Genomic DNA, 9,760 nt, shown 5'->3' with positions numbered 1-9,760 from the left:
TGCAGAAATGGCAAAAACAACTGACATGCTGCTTCTTTTTCAGCATGGTTTTTGACCACAAATATGCAAATTAAACGCTGCTGAAAAAAAAGCAAAGTGCAGACAGGATTTCTGCTTTTACCATAGACTTTGCTGGAAAACAAAAAAGCATGCCTTTTTGCCCAAAAACGCTGCTGCCAAAAACGCAGCAGAAACGCGGTAAAAAACGCAACGTGCGAACATAGCCTAAGACTGAGAAGGATGCGATTATTTCCTTGCAAAAAAACTCTAACATCATAATAAAAAATTCTGACAAGGGGGGGGGCAGTCGTAGTTTTGGATACTGGACTTTATGAAAGGGAGGTATTGACTATGTTACAGGATTGTGATACCTGCAGGAGAGTCGATCATGACCCCTCTGCAGATATAAAAAAATCCTTGGAAAAAATTCTGGAAGAAGGCTTACATTTGGGTTTAATTGATGAAAAATTGAGAGATTATCTTAATCCATCTTATTGTTTAATACCATTATTACATGCCTTACCCAAGTCACATAAAAACCAGTTTCCCCCAAAAATGAGACCGATTGTCTCAGGTATAGATTCTTATACTGAACATCTAGCAGAGTGGTTGGATAACCACCTTCAATTTCTTCCTAAAATGTCTCCTGGCTATGTACTAGATAGCAAACATGTGTTGAATATTATTTCTCAGATGAAATGGCAAGATAATTTTAGTTGGTTAACTTGTGATGTGCAATCATTGTATACATCCATTCCACATTCTCTTGCCATTTTAGCATTGAAAGATTTGCTCAAAAAATATTCTGACTACTCACTTGAATTACAGGACTATTTGATTGACGTAACTGAGTTTTTACTCAAAAACAACTATTTTACCTTTTTAAATAAATGATATATTCAGTTACAGGGATGTTCAATGGGCGCACGGTTTTCCCCCTCTCTAGCAGGCATATTTATGTTTTGGTGGGAAGAACAATATATTTTTAATCAGTGCAATCCTTTTTTCTCGGATATAGCGTTATATCTGAGATTTATAGATGATGTACTTATTGTATGGCAAAATCCAAACAAAAAAATTGAGGATTTCATATCATATATTAATAATAATGCCCATAATCTTTTTTTCACTTTTTTTCATGATGTATCAAAAATTAATTTTTTGGATATACAATTCCATGGGAAGGGTGACAATGGAGAAATTAATTGCAGTCTTTATAGAAAACCCATATCAGGCAACTCATTATTACATGCGGGAAGTTGCCATCCAAAGCATGTTATAAATAACATCCCTACAGGTGAATATGTCCGTGCTAGGAGATGTTGCAACACCCAAAATGGTTTTGAGGTAGAATGCAGCACTATTGAAAAAAGGTTTTTGGCAAGAGGGTATAAAATGACAAATCTCCAGAAAGCCAAAACCAAGGCAATCAAAGTGAGTAGGTCACAATATTTGGACATGAATAAAACCAGAGATAATCCCCAGAAAGAATTGTCAGTTGTTTTTTCAACAACATACAGTAAGAATTATTATGATGTAATTAAAATTATTAAAAAATATTTACCCATTTTATCTACAGATGACACATTACATAAAATCTTAAAAAATGGAGTTAAATTTGTTTCAAAAAGGAACATTACATTGGGATCCATGTTATCACCTAGTGATCATATGAATAGGTGCGGTTCCACTAAAAAAGAAAAAAACACTGGCAATTGGTTACCCAGCACAGGCTCTTTCAAATGTGGCCACAGATTGTGTGGACTATGCGGTTATATGTCAAATGTGAAGGAATTTTCTTCATTTACAGATAAAAAAACATATAAAATAATGTCACTCATAAACTGCAGTTCAGACCATGTGGTTTATTTAATATCGTGTACTATTTGCCAGTTACAATATATAGGCAGCACTTGTCGTTCTCTCAGAAAGAGGATATCTGAACACATTTATGATGTTAATAATGCCACCACCAGAAAATTATCAGGAGCGTCTCAACATTTTCGCGACGCACATGCAGGTAATTTAACAAGCATGAAAGTCAATGCCATTGAAAAAATTCAACTACCTAGAAGGGGTGGAAATTTGAAAGATATCCTCTTTCAGAGAGAAATAAAATGGATGTTTTTAATGGGCACAAGATTTCCTAAAGGTTTAAATAAAAGAAATGAATTGATGTTTGCATATTAATCTGGCTAAAAAAACTTTGTATATATATAAGTGTTATAAGCATTATATGGAGTGATATAACTCAAGGGGTTAATGTTTTTGTAACTGTCTTGCTCTCTCTTTGCATTTGATCACATGTTTGGGTTCAGCCCTTTTTAAACAGTTCTGTGACTAGATGGTTTAGAGACTGAATAAGAACTGGATGTTCGAAACGCGTCCTCTCTGACATGGGCTTGACCACCATAGCATGGACTTTTTAATGATAAGAAAATAAAGGAAGTTTTATTTTAAAGAAAAAAATGCCTGGAGTTTTGTGCTGGTGGAATTCTTCAACCAATTTCAATGCACATGGACTGGCTCTCCAAACCTCTTCTCCGTGCACAGCCCAGGATTACTGGCTTCCATCACACAGGTGAGCTGGGCAAAAAACTTCTTTCTACCTTCACATGGAGCATGGGGGGTCTGCTAGAAGTATACATGGAGCATGGAAGGCTGCCAGAAGTATACATGGAGCATGGGGGGGCTGCCAGAAGTATACATGGAGCATGGAAGGCTGCCAGAAGTATACATGGAGCATGGAAGGCTGCCAGAAGTATACATGGAGCATGGAAGGCTGCCAGAAGTATACATGGAGCATGGGGGAGCTGCCAGAAGTATACATAGAGCATGGTGGGGCTGCCAGAAGTATACATGGAGCATGGGGGGGTTGCCAGAAGTATGCATGGGGGGGCTCCCAGCAGTATACATGGAGAATAGAGGGGCTGCCAGCAGTATACATGGAGCATGGGGGGGGGCTGCCAGAAGTATACATGGAGCATAGGAGGGCTGCCAGAAGTATACATGGAGCATGGGGGGGCTGCCAGAAGTATACATGGAGCATGGGGGGGCTGCCAGAAGTATACATGGAGCATGGGGGGGTGGCCAGAATATACATGGAGCATGAGGGGGTTGCCAGAAGTATACATGGAGAATGGGGGGCTACCAGCAGTATACATGGAGCATAAGGGGCTGCCAGAAGTATACATGGAGCATGGGGGGCTGCAAGAAGTATACATGGAGCATAGGGGGGCTGCCAGAAGTATACATGGAGCATGGGGGGCTGCTAGCAGTATACATGGAGCATAGGGGTGGCTGACAGCAGTATACATGGAGCATAGGGGTGGCTGACAGCAGTATACATGGAGTATGGGGGGGCTGCCAGAAGTATACATGGAGCATAGGGGTGGCTGACAGCGGTATACATGGAGCATGGGGGGGCTGCCAGCAGTATACATGGAGCATGGGGGGGCTGCCAACAGTATACATGGAGCATGGGGGGGCTGCTAGAAGTATACATGGAGCATGGGGGGCTGCCAGAAGTATACATGGAGCATGGGGGGCTGCAAGAAGTATACATGGATCATAGGGGGGCTGCCAGAAGTATACATGGAGCTTGGAAGGCTGCCAGAAGTATACATGGAGCAATGGGGGGCTGCCAGAAGTATACCTGGAGCATGGGCGGGCTGCCAGAATTGTACATGAAGCATGGTGGGGCTGCCAGAAGTATACATGGAGAATAGGGGGACTGCCAGAAGTATACATGGAGCATGGGGGAAGGGGTGCCAGAAGTATACATTGAGCATGGGGGGGGGCTGCCAGAAGTATACATGGAGTATGGGGGGGGGTAGCCAGAAGTATACATGGAGCATGGGGGGGTGGCTAGAATATACATGGAGCATGAGGGGGTTGCCAGAAGTATACATGGAGCATGGGGGAGCTGCCAGAAGTAAACATTGAGTATCGGGGGGCTGCCAGAAGTATACATTGAGCATAGGGGGGCTGCCAGAAGTATACATGGAGCATAGTGGGGTTGCCAGAAGTATACATGGAGCATGGGGGAGCTGCCAGAAGTAAACATTGAGTATCGGGGGGCTGCCAGACGTATACATGGAGCATAGGGGGGCTGCCAGAAGTATACATGGAGCATAGGGGGGTTGCCAGAAGTATGCATGGAGAATAGCTTTGCCAGAAGTATGCATGGGGGGGGCTGCCAGCAGTGTACATGGAGAATGGGGGGGCTGCCAGCAGTATACATGGAGCATAGGGGAGTTGCCAGAAGTATACATGGAGCATGGGGGGCTGCAAGAAGTATACATGGAGCATAGCGGGGCTGCCAGAAGTATACATGGAACATGGTGGGCTGCCAGAATTATACATGGAGCAATGGGGGGCTGCCAGAATTATACCTAGAGCATGGAGGGGCTGCCAGAAGTATACATGGAGCATGGAAGGGGGGGTTGCCAGAAGTATAGATGGAGCATAAGGGGGGCTGCAAGCTGTATACATGGAGCATGGGGGAGGGGCTGCCGGCAGTATACATGGAGCATGGGGGGGTTACCAGCAGTATACATGGAGCATGGGGGGGCTGCCAGAAGTATACATGGAGCATGGGGGGGCTGCCAGAAATATACATGGAGCATGGCGCTTGCCAGAAATATGCATGGGGGGGCTGCCAGCAGAATACATGGAGAATGGGGAAGCTGCCAGCAGTATACATGGAGCGTGGAGTGGGGGCTGCAAGAAGTATACATGGAGCATAGGGGAGCTGCCAGAAGTATACATGGAGCATAGTGGGGTTGCCAGAAGTATGCATGGAGCATGGGGGAGCTGCCAGAAGTAAACATTGAGTATCGGGGGGCTGCCAGAAGTATACATGGAGCATAGGGGGGCTGCCAGAAATATACATGGAGCATAGTGGGGTTGCCAGAAGTATACATGGAGCATGGGGGAGCTGCCAGAAGTAAACATTGAGTATCGGGGGGCTGCCAGAAGTATACATGGAGCATAGGGGGGCTGCCAGAAGTATACATGGAGCATAGGGGGGCTGCCAGAAGTATACATGGAGCATAGGGGGGCTGCCAGAAGTATGCATGGAGAATGGCTTTGCCAGAAGTATGCATGGGGGGGCTGCCAGCAGTATACATGGAGCATAGGGGAGTTGCCAGAAGTATACATGGAGCATGGGGGGGTTACCAGCAGTATACATGAAGCATAGGGGGGCTGCCAGAAGTATACATGGAGCATGGGGGGGCTGCCAGAAATATACATGGAGCATAGTGGGGTTGCCAGAAGTATACATGGAGCATGGGGGAGCTGCCAGAAGTAAACATTGAGTATCGGGGGGGCTGCCAGAAGTATACATGGAGCATAGGGGGGCTGCCAGAAGTATACATGGAGCATAGGGGGGCTGCCAGAAGTATACATGGAGCATAGGGGGGTTGCCAGAAGTATGCATGGAGAATGGCTTTGCCAGAAGTATGCATGGGGGGGCTGCCAGCAGTATACATGGAGCATAGGGGAGTTGCCAGAAGTATACATGGAGCATGGGGGGCTGCAAGAAGTATACATGGAGCATAGCGGGGCTGCCAGAGGTATACATGGAACATGGGGGGCTACCAGAATTATACATGGAGCAATGGGGGGCTGCCAGAATTATACCTGGAGCATGGAGGGGCTGCCAGAAGTATACATGGAGCATGGGGGAGCTGCCAGAAGTATACATGGAGCATGGGGGGGCTGCCAGAAGTATACATGGAGCATGGGGGGCTGCCAGAAGTATACATGGAGCATGGTGGGGCTGCCAGAAGTATACATGGAGCATGGGGGGCTGCCAGAAGTATACATGGAGCATGATGGGCTGCCAGAAGTATACATGGAGCATAAGGGGGCTGCAAAAAGTATACATGGATCATAAGGGGGGCTGCCAGAAGTATACATGGTAAAGTATGGAAACCATGAATGTATGAACATAGACCTGCATTACTGCTAAGGAAAATCTAAGAAAAATGAGATATTTAGCATATAGAAATGGCCATTTGTATATCTGCCCAGTTGCCCCTTCACGGCATATCTCGTAACTGGGTACCTAACGCTATTCTGAAGCCTTTCTCTGTTTTTTTTTGTATTTTATGTCATGTTCAGTTATGCGCCGGTTCACACGTCAGGTCGATGAGGCTGAGTGCAGGCAGTCTTTTTTGTCTATATCAAGAAGTATACATGGAGCATGGGGGCTGCCAGAAATATACATGGAGCATGGGGGTTGCCAGAAGTATACATGGAGCATGGGGGGGCTGACAGAAGTATACATGGAGCATGGGGGGGGGGTAGCCAGAAGTATACATGGAGCATGGGGGGGTGGCCAGAATATACATGGAGCATGGGGGGGTTGCCAGAAGTATGCATGGGGGGGCTGCCAGCAGTATACATGGAGAATGGGGGGCTACCAGCAGTATACATGGAGCATGGGTGGCTGCCAGAAGTATACATGGAGCATGGGGGGCTGCAAGAAGTATACATGGAGCATAGGGGGGCTGCCAGAAGTATACATGGAGCATGGGGGGCTGCCAGCAGTATACATGGAGCATAGGGGGGCTGCCAGAAGTATACATGGAGCATAGGGGTGGCTGACAGCAGTATACATGGAGCATGGGGGGGGCTGCCAGCAGTATACATGGAGCATGGGGGGGCTGCTAGAAGTATACACGGAGCATGGGGGGCTGCCAGAAGTATACATGGAGCATGGGGGGCTGCAAGAAGTATACATGGAGCATGAGGGGGCTGCCAGCAGTATACATGGAGCATGGAGGGGCTGCTAAAAGTATACATGGAGCATGGGGGGGCTGCCAGAAGTATACATGAAGCATGGGGGGGCTTGTCTGAGGTACACATGGAGCATGGGGGGGCTGACAGAAGTATACATGGAGGTTGGCGGGGCTGCCAGCAGTATACATGGAGCATGGGGGGGCTGCTAGAAGTATACATGGAGCATGGGGAGGTTGCCAGATGTATACATAGAGCATAGGAATGGCTGCCAGAAATATACATGGAGCATAGGGGGGCTGCCAGAAGTTACATGGAGCATGGTGGGGCTGCCAGAAGTATACATGGAGCATGGGGGAGGGGCTGCCGGCAGTATACATGGAGCATGGGGGGGTTACCAGCAGTATACATGGAGCATAGGGGGGCTGCCAGAAGTATACATGGAGAATGGGGAAGCTGCCAGCAGTATACATGGAGCATAGTGGGGCTGCCAGAAGTATACATGGAGCATGGGGGAGCTTCCAGAAGTATACATGGAGCATGGGGGGGCTGCCAGAAGTATACATGGAGCATAGGGGGGCTGCCAGAAGTATACATGGAGCATAGGGGGGCTGCCAGAAGTATACATGGAGCATAGGGGGGTTGCCAGAAGTATGCATGGAGAATGGCTTTGCCAGAAGTATGCATGGGGGGGGGCTGCCAGCAGTATACATGGAGAATGGGGGGGCTGCCAGCAGTATACATGGAGCATGGGGAAGTTGCCAGAAGTACACATGGAGCATGGGTGGCTGCAAGAAGTATACATGGAGCATAGCGGGGCTGCCAGAGGTATACATGGAACATGGGGGGGCTGCCAGAATTATACATGGAGCAATGGGGGGCTGCCAGAAGTATACCTGGAGCATGTGGAGGCTGCCAGAAGTATACATGCAGCATGGGGGGGCTGCAAGAAGTATACATGGAGCATAGGGGGGCTGCCAGAAGTATACATGAAGCATGGGGGTTTGGAAGAAGTATACATGGAGAATAGGGGGGCTGCCAGAAGTATACATGGAGCATGGTTGGCTGCCAGAATTATACATGGAGCATGGGGGGGCTGCCAGAAGTATACATGGAGCATAGGGGGGCTGCCAGAAGTATACATGGAGCAATGGGGGTGGGGTTGCCAGAAGTATACATGGAGTATAGGGGGGCTGCCAGAAGTATACATGGAGCATAGGGGGGTTGCCAGAAGTATACATGGAGCATGGGGGTTGCCAGATGTATACATGGAGCATGGGGGGGGCTGCAAGAAGTATACATGGAGCATAGGGGGGCTGCCAGAAGTATACATGGAGCAATGGGGGTGGGGTTGCCAGAAGTATACATGGAGTATAGGGGGGCTGCCAGAAGTATACATGGAGCATAGGGGGGTTGCCAGAAGTATACATGGAGCATGGGGGTTGCCAGATGTATACATGGAGCATGGGGGGGCTGGAAGCAGTTTACATGGAGATTGGGGGGGGGCTTCCAGCAGTATACATGGAGCATGGGGGGGTCGCCAGAAGTATACATGGAGCATGGGGGTTGCCAGAATTATACATGGAGCATGGGGGGGGTTGCCAGCAGTATACATGGAGCATGGGGGGCTGCAAGAAGTATATATGGAGCATAGGGGGCTGCCAGAAGTATACATGGAGCATGGGGGGGCTGCCAGAAGTATACCTGGAGCATGGGGGGGGTTGCCAGAAGTATACATGGAGCATGAGGGGTTGCCAGAAGTATACATGGAGCATGGGGGGGCTGCCAACAGTATACATGGAGCATGGGAGGGCTGCCAGCAGTATACATAGAGCATGGGGGGGGCTGGCAGAGGTATACATGGAGCATGGGGGGGCTGCTAGAAGTATACATGGAGCATGGGGGGTTGCCAGAAGTATACATGGAACATAGGAGGGCTGCCAGCAGTATACATGGAGCATGGTGGGGCTGCCAGCAGTATACATGGAGCATGGGGGGGCTGCTAGAAGTATACATGGAGCATGGGGGGCTGCCAGAAGTATACATGGAGCATGGGGGGGCTGTCAGAATTATACATGGAGGATGGCGGGGTTGACAGCAGTATACATGGAGCACGGGGGGGTCTGCCGGCAGTATACATGGAGCATGGGGGGGTTACCAGCAGTATACATGGAGCATGGGGGGCTTCCAGCAGTATACATCGAGCATAGGAGGGTGCCGGAAGTATACATGGAGCATGGAGGGCTGCCAGCATTATGCATGGGGGGTTGGCAGCATTATACATAAAGGCATGGGGGGTTATCAGCGTTATACATGAAGCATGGGGGGGAGCTTGCATTATACATGTAACATGGGTATTCTGTCTCTTCCTGGTAGCAATGAATCCAACCGCTCTAATTATGAGTCCCTTAGATAACTGTATGATTTTACTCACTCTACCGGCTTCCACAGACAGTGTTAACTCAGCCCAACGATGACTTGTAGAAAGACAAGGAGAAACGCTGCAGTTTTCTTCTAGAATCTTGTATTAAGTACAAAGTAAAGGCAGGTGAAAAGGAATAATCTGTACAGGGTTGCAGACATGTCTCTTCAGTAATGATTCCTCTAGACTAAACTGAAGGAGAAGGGAGGAGCATTCTATACAGAAGCCAACTAAGGGAGGAACACAGGGACAAACTTCATACAGTCTAATCTACCTAGTAACAGTAAGCAATTTCCTGATAGGAGGAAAAATATGCAATGCAAGAATTATATACAACAGGTTGTTCCCATTCATGGGACACAACAATGGGGGGGAGCTTGCATTATACATGTAGCATGGGGGACTTGCATTATATTTGGAGCATGGGGGGAGCTTGGATTATACATTGAGCGTGGTGGGGCTTGCATTATACATAAAGACATGGGGGGCTGCCAGCATTATACATGGAGCATGGGGGGCTGCCAGCATTATACATAGAGCATGGGGGGGTTGCATTATACATGGAGCATGGTGGGAGCTTGCATTCTACAT

The 9,760-nt window shown here is 47.9% G+C and overlaps 1 long non-coding RNA gene across 2 annotated transcripts in view; it reads left to right on the top strand.

The window, feature by feature from the left end:
* Positions 1 to 2,424: 2,424 nt before the first annotated feature.
* Positions 2,425 to 9,760, top strand: part of LOC142309804 (uncharacterized) — a 294,698-nt gene continuing 287,362 nt past the window's right edge. For both annotated transcript variants that reach the window (XR_012753998.1, XR_012753997.1), the window contains exon 1: positions 2,425 to 2,581. This is a non-coding gene — a long non-coding RNA (uncharacterized LOC142309804). The remainder of the gene's footprint in view (positions 2,582 to 9,760) is intronic.

The sequence above is a fragment of the Anomaloglossus baeobatrachus genome, chromosome 5 (assembly GCF_048569485.1).
Source record: "Anomaloglossus baeobatrachus isolate aAnoBae1 chromosome 5, aAnoBae1.hap1, whole genome shotgun sequence".
Classification (NCBI taxonomy): Eukaryota; Metazoa; Chordata; class Amphibia; order Anura; family Aromobatidae; genus Anomaloglossus; species Anomaloglossus baeobatrachus.
Note: the sequence above shows the minus strand (reverse complement) of the source record. Positions and strands in the feature narration are given on the sequence as shown.